The sequence below is a fragment of the Panthera leo genome, chromosome A3 (assembly GCF_018350215.1).
Source record: "Panthera leo isolate Ple1 chromosome A3, P.leo_Ple1_pat1.1, whole genome shotgun sequence".
Classification (NCBI taxonomy): domain Eukaryota; kingdom Metazoa; phylum Chordata; class Mammalia; order Carnivora; family Felidae; genus Panthera; species Panthera leo.
This window is the reverse complement of record NC_056681.1, coordinates 121,841,965-121,863,329: the sequence shown is the minus strand read 5'-3', so window position 1 is coordinate 121,863,329 and position 21,365 is coordinate 121,841,965. Positions and strand designations below refer to the sequence as shown.

Sequence of the window (21,365 nt, the reverse complement as noted above, 5' to 3'; positions counted from 1 at the left end):
AAATCCAAGTTATTTAACATATAGTGTAATAATGGTTTTGGGAGTGGAATTTAGTGATTCATCATTTACATAGAATACCCAGGGCTCATTGCAACGAATGTGCTCCTTATTGCCCATCATCCATCTAGCCCATCAGCCTACCCAATACTCCTCCATCACTTTATTCTTAAGTCTGAGGATACAGGGGAGTCTCCTTGATGCCATTTACACAAGGGAATCAAGTCTTAGGTGATATGCCCTGTCCCAAGCCACGCACCCATCCTGGGTAACCCTCTCTTTCCTCTCTAGATTATTAATATTGCAGAAATGCTTATGTCTGTTACCCCACTGCTCACAAACCTCAGAGAATCTCTAGTAATGAGAGCAGGTGCATTTTCTGAGTTTGGAAGAAAAGAGCAGCAGCAATTTGCCAACAGTCTGCTTGCCCAAGCTTTTTTAACTCAGGGGGGGTCCCGTAACAGAATCTCCCACATTATTCCTTCTTGCTGACCCAGGGTCACAAGAGCAGGAGTATTTCCTCACAGTCTGCCTCCCCCATGTAGAACCCCACCATCCTCCTCCTCTGTTCACTTTGTTCTTTTTCCACTGGGCCCCCACACCTGAGCTGATGGCAAAAGACCCTCCTTTGCACTCCAGAAGGCTGAGCACCTGGGCACTCGCTCAGGATCTCACCACCACCACCCTATAAGGGGTTTGCACCTCTGTGTTGGACTCTGAACTGGGGAACGTTCTGCCTCCTTGCAGACCTCTAACTTCCTGTGGCAACAGGCCTCACACCTGTCTCCGGATTTCTTGCTCCCTGCTCTGCTTCCTCTGGTGATCTGTACAAAGCCCTATTGACTTAACAGTGCGTGTTCCCTTTGGCATTTCTCCTCCTTGCAACTCCCTGGGGTCTCTCTGTCTAAATGTAAGAGGTTCTGTGCTGATAGACAATACTGGCCAAGACAAACTTGGCAGCAATTGGTGTTTACAAGGTCACTCTGGGGACCCATCCAGCCAAGCAGGGCTGGGGCAGGGGATGCCGGCTGCCCCAAGAGGCCCTCCCATCTCTAAGTGTGTGTCTGACGCTTGCTCACCCAGGACTTTGGCTTATCAAGCATGATACATTGCAGAGCACTTCAGTCTCCTTACTCTTTCTCCATCCATGACAGAGCTGCCCTTTAAAAGCTCTCCTTGGATATTTGAAGCATTTTAAATGTTTTGTTGTAAAGAGTTTTGGCTCTCTGCTTTACATTTCTCTGGACACAAGCAGCAGCTTTAAAACTACATTTAAATACATTGGGGAGTAGGAAGGGGTTGTAAAATTCAGAGCTTCCATTAAAGAAATCCTCTAAATGTAATTTCCTTTATTAGGAAAAGGGAGATGTCACAGAATTAAGAGGGTAGATGCATTAGATGACTATTGCTGCTATAACAAATTATGACAAACTTAAAAAAACACAATCCTATTATCTCAGAAGTCTGAGGCATGTCTCAGGAGGCTAGAACAAAGAAGTAGGCAGGGCCTCATTCCTTTAGGGAGGCTCTGGGAGAGAATCTTGCCTTTTCTAGCTTCTAGAGGTTGCTCATAGTCCTTGACTCGTGGTATGGTCCATCCTCATAGCCAGCAATGGCACACTGAGTTCTTCTGATATTGAATTTCTGTGAGCTTCTCCACAGGCACATTTCCTTCCAACTCACTCTCTTCCACCTTTAAGGACCCTTCTGATTATCTTGGGCCCACTAGGATAATTCTCTATTTTAAGATAAGGTGATTAGCAACATTAATTCCATCTGCAACCTTAATTTCTTTTTGCCATGTAATGTATGTTCACAGATTCTAAGGATTTGGATATGGACATCCTTGGGGAAAGGAGGGAAGGCTTCTGCCTAACACAATAGGTATAATTGGAGATATGCTGGGCTTACAGTTTTAGTGAGCTTGGCATTGAACCTGATATTGGGAAGACAATTGCACGGTAGTCTGAACGATCCCCACCTCCTCCCAGCCACCCACATCCGAAAAAGGTCTGCTGAGGTTCTAGCCACATATGCTAATCAAGACTCAGGTCCCAGGGATACAAGCCAGAGAGCAGTGTCCTTTTGATGTGGAGAGAGTTCTGGTGACTAACCATTATAGAATTCATGGAAGTGCAATCTCTCTGAGCTGCTCTCCCTCAAACAACTACTCGCTTAATGAATCCTCTCCATGTCTTAGGTAAATCACACTGGCTGAAGGCACCGCGCACTGAAGGCTCTCTGCTAGTTGGCTAATTTCTGATATATACGAACACTGTCAGTTCCACCAATGGAGCTGGATGCTCAGCCATGTCAACTGCGATGGCACCCCAACCTATTTATGCCAGCCTATGGTCTGGTAATAATGTAATGTAACTAAATGTCACATAAACCAGTGAAAGATACACACAAACAGCGTTGTTTTATGCATACCAACTGGAATGCTGTAGAAAGACTCGATAAAGATGAGTGACTTCCACAGCAACCACAAAAAAAGAGGCAGGCAAATTAGTTGGTAAAACAACTATAAAAGATAGGGAATAAAATCATAAAAGTTTCGGAGGATTTTGCCAAAAAAAACAGAGACAGAGCCAACAGTGGGAAACTAGAGACCGTGCAGAAACAAGCACAGCGGGAGCTCAGTGGGGGAAGCCCCTGGAGCTCTAAACAGGCAGTGAAAGGGGTCCTAGCCTTGCTCTTATTGGCTGCAGAATGGGTGAGTGAGGTCTGACTGATGTGCAAATCTCATGTAGGCACCGGAAGATTCGTTTAAGGAAGGCTTACAAAGTGTGCACAGATAAGAGGATTATTTCTAAAAGGCAAAGCAAGGTGAGGGGCACCTCCCCTTCTCAGTCACAGCAGTGGCTGGTCCTTCAAATCCTCTCTGCCTTCCTGCCTGGAAGTAAAAGGAATTATTGGAAACTCCACTCTGTCTGCAAAGCCTGTGTGTGATCCCAGGCTGACAGATGGGGCCATTGAAATAATGCTTCTCTGAGAAAGTACTTCCAGAAAATCCCAGCTCTTTGCTTGGTAACCTCACCCCTTTGAAGACAGTTATTAATTTGGGGAATATCAAAGAGCGTCTGGTGACACATCTTCTGACCTCGTCCTCCTTCTTGCTCATGAGCATGTCCCAAGAAGAAAATAAATACTTTCTTTAGTCATAGCCTTAAAGCCTTTAGTGGGCCTTGTGCCCATATACACGAAGAAGTCAGACCCAAATGAATTCAAGACAGTGGAGGAAGATGAACCCAGAGCCCTAGGGTCACATTTTCCCTGCCTTTCCTTTCTCTGTGGGTTTCTCTCAGTCAGAATGCACTCTGCCATCTGTGAGCCTGGGGTCCACGGCTGCTCTAGAAGGAAGAGTTGGGTCACTGGATAAGCTTGAATTCTGGTACATATGTTCAGATGCCAAGCAAAATGTATTGAATCCATACGGATTCTACAGAATCCAAAACATATAGAATCTAGCCCTTTCCAGCCCCAGTCCTAAGGGAACAAGACAAATGTAATTGCATGGAGATGGGTCCAGATACAGATATTTTCATATAATTTCAAAAACAGAAAATAAAGCAGTACACTTATAATTAAAGCATGATGATTGAAGATCAAATGGAGAAGGAACTAGTGTAAATGATATAAACATTCCATATACTGAACAAATCAACAAATGATATTTGAAATTAGTAAATCATTTCTAGGTTACCACTGGGAGAATTAGAGATAGAAATACTGAAAAGAAGATGCACGACAGGGAAGGAGCATGTACTGACTGAATTTGCATGGAAATAGTAAACGGTCCAGCAAAATGTGCATTAAACTTTTACAAATGTGTCCACGTAGAGAAGGAGGTGGAAGGTGGTTGAGAAGAGAGTATGTTACTCCTGGCTTTGCCTGACCTCTGTACTGTACCCACTGAAACTAAAAACTGGAAAATTGGAAATAAGTGTTTATGCACTTAGAAAGTAAAATATTATGAAACTATTCAAAATGTCACTGTTGTGGAAGACTAATGGCATGGAAGATGTTCCTAATATGTGGCCAAACTTTTATAGCCATTGTGGCCATTGGCAAGAATCTGAAAACGATTTGAAGTTCACACATGGGCAAAATAAACCTGACCATATTCAAATAAATTGTTTGATTCATGGCCTGATAGATGTTTCAAATCACTTGTTTTATAAGTTATAAAATGTCTTAAAAATTTGTTGGAAACAATCAAGTTAAAATAAAAGTATAAAAATTGTAGCAAAGTACCCACATTGTTGATCCCCTGGTGATAACATTCTAGTGTACAGTCTTTCAGATATTTATCTACAGGTTTATAAATTTTCACTATATATATATATATATATATATATATATATATATATATATACATACACACACACACACATATACACACATATATATACATATATACATATGTATACATACACATATACATACACATATACATATACATACATATATATACATATATATATACACACACACACATACATATAGACACACACATATGATTCCATTAAACAAAATAGAATAATACAATTCCTACTATTCCACAAAAACAGTAAGAATGCTTCAAAAATATTTGTGTCGTTCTTGCACAAGGACCTTGGTAATTTTTTCTGTACCCTTCTAGGTTTATAACATGAACTGCCATATAGTGAAGATAGCGTTTAAAATATTATCAAAATTATAAAAACTTTTGAATTTAAAATGAGTTCAAAGACAATTAGCTTAAAAAGCCCAAAAGGCTTTACTGAGTTAACAATAAGTTTAAAAAATGAAATTAATTTTAAAGCATTGATTTTTTTTTCCTAAAAGAGTAAGACATTTAAATTGTTTTTTAATTCAGTGTTTCAACTCAAGAAATAGAAATTAACTCAATTTAGCTTTTCTATAGTGTTTGCAAATAGGTCTTAATATTCATATGGCCTAAACAGCACAGCATGTCAATTCCTGGTTGGTAGCTTTTCCCCAAAAAGCTGAATTCAGCAGTCAGCAAGCTTGCCTTGGACAACAGTGCTTGGGAGATCGGTGGTAAGGGAGGAGTGCCATTTAGTGTTTGAAAGACCTAAAGCATCATTGAAAGCGATGGTTGTATGCATACATCCCTTTAAAAGGATGGCGTTGAAGTGTTAGGCTGACCTTTGGCCTAGGTTAACCCAGTTTTGGAAAAGCGTCAATCACCAGCTCTAATTATTGCCACCCCCTGGAAGGCTGCCCTCCTGGCTTCAGTATCTACTCTCTTGTGTGCTTCCTCTTGATGCACAAGGGGAACTGGGTCCAGTGGCCCCTCTGGGACTGACAGATTATGACCTTCTGTGAGAAGCGGAAGGGCCATGCTCCTAAATGAGACAACAGAGTGGGAACCCAGGCTTCTGATTGGGTAATGCGATTCGCAGAAGCATTTATTAAACCTCCCTGATGTGTAAGGCAATGCACTGTAAAGCACATCCATCAGTGAATCGGGTTTTTGTGTTCTAAGCCTAGGGCCCTCTAGGTAATAATGAGATGATCTTAGGTAATTGATCTAACCTCAAAGTGACTCAGTACCTTAAATGCAAAGTGGGGACAATAAATACTACCTGGGTAATATACTTTTTTTTTTTTTTAAATGCTATCTTGACCCAGTTTTGAGGCCCAGGCTAGAGGCTAGTCAGTTCCCATTCTTTTATTTTTTTTTAATGTTTATTTATTTGAGAGAGAGGGACAGAGAAAGGAAGAGCAAGTGGAGAAGGGGTAGAGAAACAGAGAGAAAGAGAGAATCCCTAGCAGGCTCTGCACCATCAGCCCAGAGCCTGAGGCAGAGCTCAATCTCTGGAACCATGAGTTCATGGTCTGAGCTGAAATCAAGAGTTGGAGGCTGAACTGACTTAGCCACCCAGGTGCCCCATCAGTTCCTTTTCTTGAGAAGTCACTTGAGTCCACACCCCAACCACCTCCCTTATCAAGTACTCATACTCCTGGCCCTTATAACTCACCTGATTCCAGGGTGAGCAACAGGGCCAGGTAACAGACAACCCTTTAATAGCCCTTATGACCCAGATCCTGTTGAAAGATTTTAAATTAGGCAATTCTAAATCTGCTTGCCTCTCCTTGCTCTTTCCTTCCTGTAAAAATCACAAGGTGCTTGCCCACCATTCCCTTCCCTCCCTCTCCTTGGTGACAGACCCTCATGCTTCCCCTGACTGGTCTTGCATGGCATGCTGTATTCCGCCCAGGGAATCATCAGCACAACAAAACTGCAAAATTCTTTCTGGTTTCTCTCCTTTGATGTGTGTCTGGACTCACCATAATTCGCCCAAGGCAATATGGTTAAAAGAGCCTGCCCTGCGTAACTCACACAGTGATTTGGAGACACATTAAGATAATGGATATGAAAGCACTTGAACAGGTGGAGGGATTACAGGCATGTAATACGGCCTGAAGTGCTCTCTTCAGTGGTGGAGAGAAGCATAATGTCAGGTGACAGATGAACGCTTCGGTAGACATCATTAGGGCTCATCAGTATTGTATTCTCTCCTCACTGGGCACACTAGACACCATATCTCCTAGCTCTCTTGCACCTGAACAAATCCAAGTGACTATTTCTGGCCAAAGGTTATGAGTGGAAATGACATGTTTCGTTTCCAAACTGAGGCAAGGGAAAACCTTGCAAGATATTCTAACTCTATTTCCATTCAGCATTGAGTATGGGAACCATGCATAAAGATTGCAGAACCACAAGATCTAATAGCCTAGATCACTGACTCAGTACATGCTTGGGAGCCCCTGAAGGTTAAGACGACCTCTAGCAAATTTTACTTGAGTGAGAAATAGATTTAGACTATATTCTGCTGGAATTTGGGGTATTTTATAGATATTTAAAAACTAGGGGTGCCTGGGTGGCTCAGTCAGTTAAGCGTCCAACTTCAGCTCAGGTCATGATCTGGCAGTTTGTGAGTTTGAGCTCCGCATCGGGCTCTGTGCTGACAGCTCGGAGCCTGGAGCCTGCTTTGGATCCTGTGTCTCCCTCTCTCTCTGCCCCTCTCCTGCTCATGCTCTTTCTCTGTCTTGAAAATAAAAATAAAACATTTAAAAACTAATACACACACACACACACACACACACACACTAAGAACAGCCATATGGCTATAAATTTAACAACTTAAATAAGAAACTTTTTTAAAAACACAATTTACCAAAAGAGCAGAAAAAAGAAATGGGAAATCTGAATAGCAATAGGTCTATTAAAACAATTGAACTTTAAATTTTTTTTTAATTTTTTTAATGTTTATTTTTGAGAGAGACAGAGCATGAATGGGGGAGGGGCAGAGAGAGAGAGAGAGGGAGACACAGAATCTGAAACAGGCTCCAGGCTCAGAGCTGTCAGCATAAAGCCCAATGTGGGGCTCAAACTCATGAACCATGAGATCATGACCTGAGCTGAAGTCCAGTGCTTCACCAACTTAGCCACCCAGGTGCCCCTGAACAACCGAACTTTTAATTAAAAACCTCTTAATAACAAAACTCGAAGCACGGTGTCTTCACTGGTGAAGCCTATCAAACATTTAAGAAAAAAATAATACCATTCCTACACCAAGACCCTTTCTCTAAAGAGAAAAATGTAAGAATATTTTCCAATTCTTTTTCATGTTATTTGGCTCTTCCTCACTGCTAGCTCATTTGTTTTCAATTTTTCTTGTTTTCTTGTTTTTTTTTTTTTAATTTTTAATTCCAGTGTAGTTTGCATACGGTGTTATCCTATTTCAGGTGTACAATATAGTGATTCAGCAGGTTCCATACATTAATTAGTCAGCACTTATCAAGATACGTGTACTTTTAATCCCCTTTCCTCTTTCACCAATCCCCCTACCCACCTTCCCTCTGGTAACCATCAGTTTGTTCTCTATAGTTCATAGTCTATTGTGGGTTTTTTTTTTTTTTGGGGGGGGGGAGGAGCTTGTGTTTTTTTTCCTTTGTTTTTTTTTCCCAAATTCTACATATGAATGAAATCATATGGCATTTGTCTTTTTCTGGTTGGCTTATTTCCCTTATTAGCATCATACTCTCTAGATCCATCCATGTTGTTGCAAATGGAAAGACCACATTCTTTTTTATAGCTGAGTAATAGTTCTTTTATATAAGTATATATATCCCACTTCTTCAGCCATTTACCTATTGATGGAAATCTGGACTTTTACCACAGTTTGGCTATTATAAATAATGCTGCAATAAGCTTAGGGGTGCATATATCCTTTTGAATTAGTGTTTCATATTCTTTGGGTAAATACCCAGTAGTGAAATTATTGGATCATATAGTACTTCCATTTTCAACTTTTTGAGGAATCTCCATACTGTCTTCCACAGGGGCCGCACCAGTTTGCATTCCCACCAACAGTTCATAAGGGTTCCTTTTTCTCCACATCCTCACCAACATTTGTTGTTTCTTGAGTTTTTCATTTTAGTCATTTTGACAGGTGTGAGATAATATCTTATTGTAGTTGTGATTTGCATGTCCCTGATGATGAGTGATGTTGAACACTTTTTGTGTGTCTGTTGGCCATCTGTACATCTTCTTTGGAGAAATGTCTGTTCATGTCCTCTGCCCATTTTTTAATTAGATTATTTGTTTTTGTGGTATTGAGTCTATAAGTTCTTTATAGATTTTGGATACTAACCATTTATCAGATATGTCATTGCAAATATCTTCTCCCATTCAGTATTCTGTCTTTTAGTTTTGTTGGTTGTTTCCTTTCCTGTGCTGAAGAATTTTTTAACTTTAATTTATTTATTTTTGAGAGAGACAGCCAGGGAGGGGCAGAGAGAGAGAGAGAAACAGAAAGAGAAATCCAAGCAGGCCCCATATTCAGCAAAGAGCCCAGTGTGGGGCTTAATCTCACAACCACAAGATCACAACCTGAGATGATATCAATAGTTGGACACTTAACTGACTGAGCCACCCAGGTACTCCAGGATATTTTATTTTGATGAAGTCCAAATAGTTTATTTTTTGTTTTTGTTTCCCTTGCCTCAGGAGAAATGTCTAGAAAGATGTTGCAATGACTGATGCCAAAATTACTGCCTGTGATCTCTTCTAGGATTATTATGGTTTCAGGTCTCACATTTACATCCTTAATCCATTTTGAGTTTATTTTTATATATGGTGTAAGAAAGTAGTTCAATTTCATTCTTTTGCATATAGCTGTCCAGTTTTCCCAACACTATTTGTTGAAGACACTGTCTTTTTCCCATTAGATATTCTTTCCTCCTTTGTTAAGGATTAATTGACCATATAATTGTGAGTTTATTTCTGGGCTTCCTATTTTGTCCTATTGATGTATGTATCTATTGTTGTGCCAGTACCATACTGTTTTGATCACTAAAACTTTGTAATGTAACTTAAAGTCTGGAATTGTGGTGACTCTAGTTTTGTTTTTCTTTTTCAAGATTTCTTTAGCTATTCAGAGACTTTTGTGGTTCCATACAAATTTTAGGATTTTTTTTTTGTCTAGTTCTGTGAAAAATACTGTTGCTATTTTGATAGAGATTCCATTAAATCTGTAGATTGCTTTGGGTAGTAAGACATTAAACAATATTTGTTCTTACCATATGAGCATGAAATATCTTTCCATTTCTTTGTGTCATCTTCAGTTTCTTTCATCAGTTCACCATAGTTTTCATAGTACAGGTCTTTTACCTCTTTGGTTAAGTTTATCCCTAGGTATTTTCCTCTCTTTTGTAAAATTATCAATGGGATTGTTTTATCAGTTTCTCTTTCTGCTGCTTCATTATTAGTGAATAGAAGTGCAACAGATTTCCTACATGTTGACTTTATATGCTGCAACCTTACTGAATTCATTTATCCATTCTAGCAGGTTTTTGGTGGAGTCTCTAAGGTTTTCTATATACAGTATCATATCATCTGCAAATAGTGAAAGTTTTACTTCCTCCTTGACATATTTTGCAATTTATTTTATGAGGCTGGTATTATCCTGATACCAAAACAACTAGACAAAGATAGTATAAGAACACTGGGGTGCCTGGGTGGCTTAGTGTGTTGAGCATCTGACTTTCACTCAGGTCATGATCTCCCAGTTCGTGGGCTTGAGCCCCACATTAGGCTCTGTGCTGACAGCTCAGACCCTGGATCCTGCTTCAGATTCTGTGTCTCCCTCTCTGTCTGCTCCTCCCCCTCTCATGCTCTGTCTCTCTCTCCTTCAAAAATAAATAAACAAAACATTTTTAAATGAAAAATTAAAAAAGAAAAAAAACTGAAGACTTTCATGAATATAGAGGCAAAATTCCTTAACAAAATATTGGCATATCAAATATAGAAATGTATAGGAAGAATAATATACCAAGACAAAGTGGGACCTATTCAAGCATTAGAAAATTAGCATAAAATTTCAAAACCAATCAGTATGGTTTACCATATTAAAAAAAATAGTGGAGAAAAAAAACATATGATCCTATCAATAGATATAACAAAATCATTTGACAAAATTTAACACCTATTCTCTTCCTTTAACTTAGTAAAGAGTATCTATGAAAAATCTACAGTTAACATAATGTTTAATGGTAACAACAAATATATTTAACTATTTCCCCTTAGGGACAAAAAGAAGGCAAGGATGTTTTCTCTCACTACTACGATTTAGCACTGTACTCAAAGGTCTAAGCCAGCTGAATAAGGATAGAAAAAAAGGCATACAGATTGAGAGAAAGAATAAAAATGCTTTTATTCAAAGATAAAGAAATTTTATATGAAGAAATTCTAATACATCTAGAGAAAAATCTTTTTATTTATTTATTTTAAGAGAGAGAGAGAAAGAAGGAACATGAATGGGGGAGAGGGGCAGAAGGAGAGAGAGAATCTTAAGCAGTCTCCACGTTCAGTGCTGGGCAATGTGAGGCTCAATCTCACCATCATGGGATCATGATCTGAGCCAAAATCAAGAGTTGGAGACTCACCCAACAGAGCCACCCAGGCACCCATTAGAGAAAACCTTAGAGCTAATAATGAGTTGAACTGAGTTTCAGGAAACAAGATACAAAAATCAATTATATACTAAGAAAAAAAATTAAATATTGAATTGAAAATAATACTATTTAGAATAGCATCCAAAATTGAATACTTAGGAATAAATCTAACAAAACATATGCAAATTTTATTTATTTAATACTGTAAAACTTTGCTGAGAACAAAATGGGGGCACCTGGGTGGCTCAGTCTGTTAAGCACCCAGCCCTTAATTTTGGTTCAGGTCATGATCTCACAATCCTTGAGAGCCCCACCTGAGGCTCTCTCTCAAAATAAATAAATAAACCTTAAAAAAATATTTAAAAAAGAAGAGAAATGGAAGAATTATAGAACTTGGTTTCAAGATCTATAAAGTCCTAGTAAGACACAAGTATAAGCAAATAGATCAATGGGAACATATTCAGAGTCTCAAAATAGACCTGTACACATATGATCAATGGGTTTTCAGAGGCCAAGATATTCCAATGGGGAAAAGATAGTCTTTTCAACAAAAAGTGCTGGAAAACAGGGTATCTATATAAAATAAAGCCTGACCATTACTTCATACCATACATAAAAATTAACTTAAAATAATTATAGGCTTAAATGTGACAAGTAAAAACTCTAAAAGTTTAGAAGAATGCACAGGAAAAATCTTTGTGACCTTCGGATAGGCAAATATTTCTTAGATTGAAGAGAAAAACACAAGTCATAAAAGAAAACACTGCTATACTGGACCTCATCAAAATTTAAAAATTGATTCCCTGAAAGGCAGTAAATAAAAGGATGACCGTCTGTGATATTACATTTGAATACATGTATCTGAAAAATGATTTGTATCTTACAACCCAACCCTATGAAGACACATCCAATTTTTAAAATGGACAAAATAGTTAAACAGAAAGATTAGGAAAAACGTTATATAAGCACCTTACAATATGCCCCAAACCATTAGTCTTTAGGAAATGCAAATAAAAACTATTACATGAAATGGGATGGCCATTTAAAAATTTAAAAATACTGGCAATTCCTAGTGTCCGTCAGAATGTGGAGTAACTGGAACTCTCATATAGGAGTATACCACTTTGGTAAATAATGGATTAGTTTCCTAAAAGTTCAGCATAGCTTTACCATGTTGACCAGCAATTCTACTCCTAGATATTTACCCAAGAGAAATGAAAACATATATTCACAAAAAAAATGTATTCAAAAATTTTCTTACAGCTTTATTCATAATAGCCCCAAACTGGCATCCACCCCAATATCCATCAACAGGTGAATGGATAAACAAATTGTGTTATATCTATACAATAAATACTACCTTCTTATAAAAAGCACTAACTACTGATACATGCATCAAAGAGGATATATCTGGGGGCATCTGGGGGCATCTGGGTGGCTCAGTTGGTTAAGCATCCTACTTCAGCTCAGGTCATGATATCATGGCTCATGAGTTCGAGCCCCACATTGGGCTCTATGCTGACAGCTCAGAGCCTGGAGCCTGCTTCAGATTCTATGTCTCCCTGTCTCTCCCTGCCCCTCCCCCGCTCATGCTCTGTCTCTCTCTCTCCTTCAAAATAAATAAACATTAAAAACAAATTTTTTAAAAAGCATATATCTCAAAAACATTATTCTAAGAAGGAAAAAAAACGCAGAGCATGTACTATATGATTCCACCTATGCAACTTCTACAACATGCAAATCAAATCTACAATCACATAAAAATCAATGATTACCTGGGCCAAATATCAAATATGTGATCATAGGGATGAGCTACAAAAGATAGAAAGGAACTTTCTGGAATGATAGAAATATCTATCCTTATAGTGCTTGTGGTTACATGAGTGTCCATATTTACCCAAGCTCAATGAACTGGACACTTATAATAGTTAAATCTTCATTATGTAAATCGCATCTCAACAAAGTTTACTTAATTTTAATTTTTTTTAATTTTTTTTAATGTTTATTTATTTTTGAGAGAGAGAGACAGAGAGAGACAGAGCTGGGGAGGAACAGAGAGAGAGGGAGACACAGAATCCGAAACAGGCTCCAGGCTCTGAACTGTCAGCACAGGGCCCGACGCGGGGCTCGAACTCACAAACCGTGAGATCATGACCTGAGCCGAAGCTGGGTGCTCAACCGACTGAGCCACCCAGGCACCCCTTACTTAATTTTTAAAAAAGGTAATCAGTGGAAGGTACAGGAGGTTTGTCAATATGAAAACAAACAGGACCTGAAATGTACTTTGAACCCACATTTCATGATAGCAATACAGAAAAAAAGGACTCTAATCATGTTCAGATGCCTGTATCCATCTCTGAGTAATGTGATTATAGAAGGAAGTTAGCATGCATGCCCTAGCTGTCCCTTTAAAAGAATGATCTGAAATAGGAATATCAAAGGATGTCTGTGAAACAAAAACTTAAACATCTTCTTTTCCTTAATCAACACAGACTTTCCAGAAGCAACAAAGAACTTGAAGAAAGATGCATCTTCCTTCACTGGCACCACCCAATCCCTTCAATAAAAAAAATCAAAAGAAATCAAAAGGAGAGGATAAAGACCTGCATTAGAATCACATCTCCTCTACCTACCAACCTTGTGATTTCGTCAAGTTACTTAGCCTTTTCCAGACTTGCTTTTCTCATCTGTTAAACGAGGACCAGAAAGTATAAATGACAGCTTCTTTGCAAATATTAATGGAATACCATATGGAAAATGCTTAGCAATGCTTGAAATATAATATACCTGCAGTAAATAGTAGTTAGGAGAAAAAAGAAAGGTAGCTCTTATTGTGTGACTTATGTTTTATATCAACATGTGTTCCCTAGAATTCCTGGTGTTTCCACAATGTCTCTAAAAGAAACATAACTTCTGCTGTTAGAATATATTCAAATTCTTTAAGAATGAAATAATATACAAATGTTTCATATACTTTGTTATAGCTTTTCCCTTTGTTTGTTATTTGTTTCTTCTGTAGGAAAACTGATGGAAATGCAAAAGGAATGTATAGATGATTAATTTCAAAAACCTAGGGAAGCCTGAGGTTTAAATTCAATTTAAATTCAGTCTAGATTTACTTTCTTCTGCAAACTTTGGAAGGAAATGATGTCACCACTTGGAGTATGAGAAAGTAGGATGCTCTTATCTGAACTGTGGATGATGAGACAGGAGCAAATCCACATCTGTAGGTCTTATACAATGGCTGTCCATCCTCAGAGCTGAAATCCTACCCATCATTCAGGCTTATTCAACAATTTATTTACAGTTTCTAAATTTATTGAAATCTGTTCAACTGTTTTCAGGCAACAAACAGATGGAGTTTAGGATTGGTGAATTCAAATCATCAAGCTCACAAACTGGGAGAAGATGGACTGGGTCTAAGAACAGACTGCATTGTTGAAGACAAAATGAAAGGGTAACCTTTATACACCAGCATTTCACTGCTAGGAAGTTCCAAACTGATGAAAACAGTTGGCTGTCCATCTGGAAAAGGTATTTAAAAATTAACTGAAATTCAGAGTGCTATTTTAAGGTAACAATTGCTTTCTATAGATGCCCATTCTGTTCCAATGAAAATATGACATTGGAATCTGTTAAAAGATAAACTGAGGCATATTAAAAATTTTAAGGGTTTATCCAAGCAAAAACCGATTCGAATTGAGTAGCATCAAATCGAAAGTGGTGGAAAGCGCCCCCGCCCCCAGACAAGAACTCTGGGTGAGACTTTTATAAAGAATAAAGAAAAGGCAGAAGCAAAGTAAGGAAATTATTGATTGACTACTGATTAAAGCCTACTTGGCTGTGTGTGATTCATTGTCCATAGGTTCCAGTTTTATAACCTTGATGTATTTACAGGTTTAGAATTTGATGTGTTTACATAGGCTGCCATGGCATTACAGCCACATCAGTCTAATGGCCTCCTTGTTTAATTAATTTAAATCTCAATAACCTCAATGCTGAGATATCTTCTGCAACTCTAAAAGATACCATTGAGTCATTTTAAAATTTAGAAAGTTTGAAGGTGGTAACTAATGTCAGCAATCTATGAGGACTTCAGACTATGAAAATGCCAGATGTTAGGCCATAAGATGTATATGACTGAATTTAACAAATTTTTCTTTTTGCACAATTCAAAGCTTTTAATAAAGTGTTTTAATCAATAGTAAAATGCCTGACCAAAGCTATTAGCCTCAGCATTAGAAGGCTGAAAGGTAATTCTATCCCAATTATATCATAACTGCTAAGACGGCATGGCAACAATTAGCCTGGAAATATGGCTAAATTACTTAAGTCTTATCCTGAATAAACCAGGGTTCAGATGTACCAGTGTCCAGAATTAAAATCACAATACCATATTAGAAGTCTACAGCTGGTTGATAAATCCTTTTGGGAATCTTGTTCAGCCCCAAAAATATGCAAGTTCATAATCTTGGCCAGAGACTTACATGTCACTGGAGCAAACATCAGAGTAGTGTAATCTCTCCCTTGACTACAAGCTATCCCTTTATTCATTAGCCAGATGCTAACTTTGAGAAAGGTGAGGCAGACACAGAGCTCACCAAGACATCCAGGTTCCTCTACACATCACAGCCTCCCTTGCAGTTGGGTTGGGGCCACATAACTGGGTTATGAATAACAGAATAGGAGTGGATGTGATAAACCACTTCCTGGCTTGACTATTTAAATCCTCTCATCATGGGATCCAGCCTTTTCTTTCCTTTCTGAGGCAGTGAAAGAAGTCACCATGTAGCTACTAGATAGGAGCAACCTAGGGCTCAGAACTCACTGTTTGCAAGAGAGACACAGGAGAAATGCCCCAGACATACTGGGTGTCATGTCAGAGAGCTACAAACATTCTCCTTTCTGGTACTATGGTTAAGCCAGTGGGATTTGGGATTTACTTCTTACTGCCACAAAGACTACCATACATATCCTGACGACCATAAAGCCAATAAAAAGGACCTTTCTGTTTGGACTATAACACAACAGAAAATACCCTTGGTTTCATTCATGCCTGATAGGTCCCTGAGAGATTTCTATTACAAAAGATAACTTTGCTTGATATTCAACCAAGAAGAGGGCTCAGATGCGTAAAAGAGTCATCTCAGCCACTTTCCAAAATTAAGAATCACATAAGCCTCCATTTGTGCAGCAACATCAGCTTTTCATAATGCTTTCACTCACGTACAACCTTCACAACAGCCCGACAACTCTCCTTTGTTTTAAGTGTATAAAATCCCAACCTCATGACTGAACAAAGTGAGTAACAGCAGGATTTTAAGTGCGGAGTCCAGCCACCCAGCTAGGCAGAGCACAGATGAGACAGGCCGCTGCCTTTAGTCCTCTGTAATCAAGAAATGCTCCCAGCTTTCAGCCTTCTTGCAGATTTTTACAAGCTCCTCTCTTAATAACCTTTCTCCATTGCATTCCTGACTTATTACCTCCCTGGCTCCCAGCACTCTTATTTACATGCAGACTCATTCCAGCTTTGCATCCCAATGTTTATGCTGTGTTTATGGTGTTGTCTCCTAACTAGAGTCCATTATCTGCTGAAACAAGAAGGGATGTTCGGGAATAAAACACAGCTTGCCCGTGGCTACCAGACCAGCAGAGCCCATCGTAGGGGGCAAAGATGTATCTCTGCTGATAGGGAGTAACCTGCTGCTTTCCCATGAGCTTCCCCTTGGGTGGCTACAAGAGGAGGAGGAGGAGGAGGAGGAGGAGGAGAGGGCTGAGAGCATGTGACCTACTTCAGGGAACAAGCCAGCTGTCTTTCAAAGCCTCACTCCCAGGAAGCTCTGCCCCCGAGGTAGATGAGCCCCTGCTCAGCTACTGATAGACTCCACGTCAGCAAGGTTGCATTTGTAGTCAAATTGACTTAAACAGGAAAAAGGAAGACTATATATGATGGTGGCTGGAAGATACTTGGCCCTAACCAACGACTGAGAGGATTTAATGAAGCTCAAAGCCAGGTTCAGAAGCTGTCTCTCTGCTTCCTGCCTGGCCCACCGCCTGGCCCCTTTGGAATAACAAGGAGAGGTTCCTGGCTTAGGCGGCGTGTAGGAGGGCCTGGGAGGACAGGCGGAGCACAGGTGAGCCACTCTCACCAAAAGTCACAGGCCAGGTTCAGCCCTCATCCCTTCTGCCCACTAGTAACGGCCATAGTGGAAGGTGGTGAAATATATGTTAATGTAGGTGAGATGCACAGCGTGCTGGCTCTGAATTCAGACAATTATGATTTCAAACTCTGGCTCAGTACCTGAGAGCTGGGTGACCTTGGCTAAGTGACTTAACCTCTCTATGACTTGATTTTCTCATGAAGAAAATGGGAAATAAGAATACCTCTGCTGAGTTGTTTTAAGGATTAAGAATCGTGTATGCAAGCATTCATGTACGTATAGAGGGCCTGGTGTGGCATAAACACTGGCATATGATTGGCCCTCTGGTAAATGGTAGCTTTTCCTAATTGTTTTTATAATTATGATTATTAAATGGAAAACTACTTGTGCTCTTGCTCTCATCCACCTCTCACCATCTCTATGAAACCATATGTGTAATGCCAATCCCTCTTCATATGGAACAGAAACAGGCACAGTGCCCTGGGCCTACTTAGTAGATACATATATTTGTTGAACGGAATTGAATTGAACTGAACTGTGCCCAAAATTTTACCTCCATAGGCGACTTCCTTGGTTTGCTTCTTTGGCTTTGATATTCCTCTAAAAATTAAGCTTGGCTTACTCCTGCCTAGAGCTCCTGAGTGTTTTGGCTGCAGTTATAAAGTGTTTGTGATTTTTAGTGTATGAAACATTTCATATTTGGTCATGTGCTTTCACATAATTATATTAATACTATGGTGCAATTAAAAAAAAAACAAGAACAAAACTGTTGGATCACATTTCTGTCTATAGGCTGCACGTTTTGGATTTGTCTTCTGCAAAAAAGTGGGAGAGACCCACAAAAAGTCTTTAGAATTCTAGGTGACAGTTTAATTTTGCAGAATATCGGGGTCATGTCTTCTGAGTTCATCACAGAGTCTTGAGATGGGAAGGGAACTTAGAGGTCATCTGTCCCTGCCCGCACCCCAGGCCACGTCTGCCGACTCACATTGAAACTGTGAACAGCACCGGCTCCACAGGCACTGGCACTGACCCCAGTGCACACTGCCAGGCCCTGGGGCAGCAGGTGCCCACAACTAAGGAGGGGCATATAGGCCAATAAAGATTGTGTTGACCACTGCACACCACGGAGCCTTGCCTGGTCTTTTCCATCTTACAAAATTCAACAGGAAGATGCGAGGCTTATTGAAGGACACATTCTTAAGGCCCACAGCTCTAGAGTGTGAGCCCATTTGTATGGGTCCATATGCACATCTCTAGACCTGGATCAAGCTAACTCATTATCACAGGGATGACACACAGGGGCACAATGCATTTCACATACAACCTTCTATTCCTTTATTCCTAGAGGTCACTTATTAAGTTTTTTAAGAACGCCTGCCTTGGCTATGAACCTAGACTTCACTTAGTGCATACTTCCTTCATGAAAATGTATATCCAGGCCTTCATTTGTCATGTTTCTTTTACATCCTTGGCAGTGAGGAGGTGCAGGTGGAGAAAAACCTGAAAATTCAGGTAGTCTATGATCCGGTCCAGGCAGTGATGGGTGAGTGCCTGGGCCTCGGTCGTGTCCCTGCAGGTGAAGGTGCCACAGAGCTGGGCTTTGGTGGGGATAGCGCCTTCCTTCTCTGCATGCCTAAAGCTCTATTTTACATTTTAAATCACTGTTGTGTCATAGGGTTACATTCTGATAGCAGCCAAGTAGTTAAGTTCAGATTCTTTTCCTCTGAACAGTAAATAGTTTACTTTTCAAATAGCATAATTTTTGAAGTTTTTATTCCTCACCATCACTGTGTTAAGAAAGCTGTCAAGTTTTGTAATTTCATGGAGAAGTGTGAAGTGGCCTTTGTAAGCTCCAGAGGAACCCTCTGAGGCCTGACATTCTAAACGTGATGGCTCTATTTACATATATATTGTCCTTCCAAGGGAAGGCTGGAGGTCCGGATTTGGGATTACTGTCTTAGACAGCTTCTGCTTTGTCATAGGGGCCTTGTCTCTCTTATATTCATGTATACATTCATTCATTCACTCGCTCATTTATTTATTCATTGAAAAGAGTTTATCATTTTATCTTTGATATCTGGGAAGGCTGGGGCTTCTGTTCTGCTATTAAGGAGGGCAATAGGAGTCAGGAGTCAGAGCCGCCTAGAAGAGAGCCCAAGCACCCACAGAGATAAGCAACGTGTATTCTGAGAGATTTTGATCCCACCCAAAGAGCTTTCAGTCAAATCAAGAAATTGTATCTGCTGTTAGCCTGTGTTTGTTTATCTTAAACTATGAATATCTGAGCCCCTTCCAGAGGCCTTCTCAAGAAAACCAACTTGCAGGGCACCTGGATGGCTCAGTCGGTTTAGCGTCCAACTTCAGCTCAGGTCATGATCTCATGGTTCATGGGTTCGAGCCCTGCATCAGGCTCTGTGCTGACAGCTAGGAGCCAGGAGCCTGCTTCCGATTCTGTGTCTCCCTCTCTCCCTCTCTCCCTCCTGGCTCATGCTCACTCTCTCTCTCCAAAATAAATAAACTTAAAAAAACCCCAAAAAACAGAAAACCACTTTGCATTTATCCTTGAGCTGGGTTTTGGTTTTGCCTTCTACCTCTGCTCTCCTTGGCTTGACTTCTCTGCACCTGGTTCATTAGGTCTTGCCTAAAAGGTCAAGGAAGCTCCAGGCGGTCCTCACTCCAGAAATGGAGCTGAGAAGGCAACCGGATTTCAGGGAGTACCAGCCCTGGGAAGAAAAAGTAACACCTGTGTCCAGTACGTACCTCAGCTGGCAATAACTCCAGCAGCATCTGCTTCAGTGACATTTAACACAGTGGTCCAAGCTGTAACAATGTTATGCACTCTGGGCTAGGAGCACGCTTACATCAACCCACAAGATGCTCATAAGCACCCTGAGAGGCAGCTTCAGCGTCCCCTTTTCACAGATGGAAAAACCGAGAGTGCCAAGGTTACATAGACTGCCCAAGTCCCTCCTAATTAGCAAGTGGCTGAGTTAGCAATTCGAAATAACCATTGGCTAACACTGCCTGCTACAAGCAGTGCCCATGTTAGAAAGGCCAAAAAATGAGGTCAAGGACATGACTGGAATTTTTAAGCTTTTGTAATTTTCCCATGTTTGTTACTTATTTCCTCCTTATACTTCCCTGTAGCGATAGAAAGAGTAAAACAATCTGGAAGAGATGGTGCCTCCACATGGAAGAATCCTAAGGGATATACTGGGGATAAGGACAGTAAAAAAAAAAAAAAAGAAAGGAAACAAAGGTAGACTAAGTTGATGGGCCCTACTTCAAGGAAGAAAGTAGCATGAGGCATGGAATGATAAGAATTTCTACGATGTAACAAAGTCTCTAGGTTTCCCCACTAATGCCTGAAAGTTTTACTAATGCCGAGCCTTACTATGTAAAGAGTAAGAAGCCTAAACCAAACTATAAATTATGGATTTATTCATTGCTTTCTGTCACTTGACCTACTTAGTTCTCCTTAATCAGGAATATATACATAGTCATGCACCTAAGAATGGGCACACAAATTAAGATAAGGAAAGATGATTAGGAAAGTGTCTGGCTGGTATTTATTCAACCCCTTTATTCAGTGAATGAATAGATACTGAGTCCCACTGCTGTGCTAGATGCCAGAATCAGCAATGAGAGAACAGAGAGGTATAAATCACAATGTTCTTGCCCTTGAGGAAGGTGTCTGGTATCTAGGCAGAAAAAGTATACCAATGCAATTCTCACAGATGGGAGCAGAGAAAGCCAGAATGCCAGCGCATTCCATGGAGGAAAAACTAGGGACAGGTGATCAAAGCCTGCCATCTCTCCATGATAATGAGAAAGCAGCATGGAGGGTCAGTTCAAGACAGACCACAGGTCCGCAGATGGGGTAAGATTTATATTCCCAAAACAATCAGGTCATATATGTACTGGGCAATTGTGTTAACTTTTATGTCTTTTTATTTTAAATAACATAAAATGACAATGGAGAGCTGAGGCCTGGCCAAGACTTTACTAGCATGATAATATTTTATGTTTAATATCAAAGGCTGGGAAAGAATATATCAAGGATTGGGGGGAGGGAAGGGAATTCCAAGTGGAGGAAAGAGTACAGCAAAGAAGGTGAGGGAGAGCAAGGCAATTTATCCTCCTGAAACTCAGGGGTGGGCCTTCCTTCCACTCAGGGTCCCTTCAAATAAAGAAAGATTCTATCAGGAAGTGGCATCTCCAGGTGTGTCCCCT

The 21,365-nt window shown here is 40.0% G+C and overlaps 1 long non-coding RNA gene and 1 other non-coding gene across 3 annotated transcripts in view; one reads left to right on the top strand and one right to left on the bottom strand.

Moving 5' to 3' along the window:
* The window catches only part of LOC122215139, a 28,178-nt gene extending 9,944 nt beyond the window's left edge, over positions 1–18,234 (top strand). The window contains exons 3-4 of one of the 2 annotated variants that reach the window (XR_006200258.1): positions 14,313–14,502; positions 16,547–18,234. This is a non-coding gene — a long non-coding RNA (uncharacterized LOC122215139). Of the gene's footprint in view, positions 1–13,460; positions 13,780–14,312; positions 14,503–16,546 lie in introns of those variants that run through there. The other variant, XR_006200259.1, reaches the window with a different exon arrangement.
* On the bottom strand, positions 4,566–4,670 carry LOC122216729. The gene has a single exon (XR_006201075.1). It is a non-coding gene; the product is annotated as a U6 spliceosomal RNA (small nuclear RNA).
* Positions 18,235–21,365: the final 3,131 nt, after the last annotated feature.